At 40.4% G+C, this 856-nt stretch overlaps 1 non-coding gene across 1 annotated transcript; it reads left to right on the forward strand.

Moving 5' to 3' along the window:
• Positions 1-473: 473 nt before the first annotated feature.
• LOC141625108 (small nucleolar RNA R71) lies at positions 474-580 on the forward strand. The gene has a single exon (XR_012534905.1). It is a non-coding gene; the product is annotated as a small nucleolar RNA R71 (small nucleolar RNA).
• The last annotated feature ends 276 nt before the right edge of the window (positions 581-856 follow it).

Here is an 856-nt window from a genome sequence, read left to right on the forward strand (position 1 = left end):
GGAATTTGGTGTTCTCATTGTAATAGTTGGAATAAGGGGTGCCACTCTTGTATGCTTGGAAAACATTCACTTGTTCCCCTACATTCACTTTGGTCATGTCCCAAAGTTCCACAACTCTCACATACTCCACTTGGAATTGATGATGATGCCATCATAGCACTAACATGTTGCTTGGGTGATTTGGAGGCCTCTTCAAGTTTAGCCATGGCCTTCTCAAACTTCAAATTAATGGTGTCAATGTGAGCACTTAGTTGAGCACCCAATTGAGTAATGGAATCCACCTCATGTTTTCCTCCTCTATTATCCTTCCGAGGTCTACTATATAGCGGGTTATGGACCGTCATTTTCTCAATTTTATTCCATGTTTAATTGTCATCAACTTCGTGAACGAACCATTGGATCCCATATTGAGAATGTTTCGGGAGTCTTCATATAGACCATTCCAAAATTGTTGTACAAGGAACCACTCGCTAAGTCCATGGTGTGGACAAGATCGACAAGTGTCCTTGAATCTCTCCCATGCTTCATACAAAGATTCCTCATCCCTTTATTTGAACCCGGTGATTTTGGCTCTCAACATGTTAGTCTTCTCCGGAGGATAAAATTTCTTGTAGAAAGCAAGTGTCAATTTTTTCCATGAATCAATACCAATAGTAGCCTTGTCTAGGCTTTTCAACCATTGTTTTGCGTTACTAATCAAAGAAAAAGGAAATAAGACCCATCGGATTTGGTCTTGAGTAACTCCGGTTTGAGAAATCGCAACACAATAGTCACAAAAAGTCTCCATATGTGAGTGAGGGTCTTCACTAGGCATCCCCCCAAATTGACTTCTCTAAACTAATTGTATGAATGCGGA

This window comes from Silene latifolia, chromosome X (assembly GCF_048544455.1).
Source record: "Silene latifolia isolate original U9 population chromosome X, ASM4854445v1, whole genome shotgun sequence".
Lineage (NCBI taxonomy): Eukaryota > Viridiplantae > Streptophyta > Magnoliopsida > Caryophyllales > Caryophyllaceae > Silene > Silene latifolia.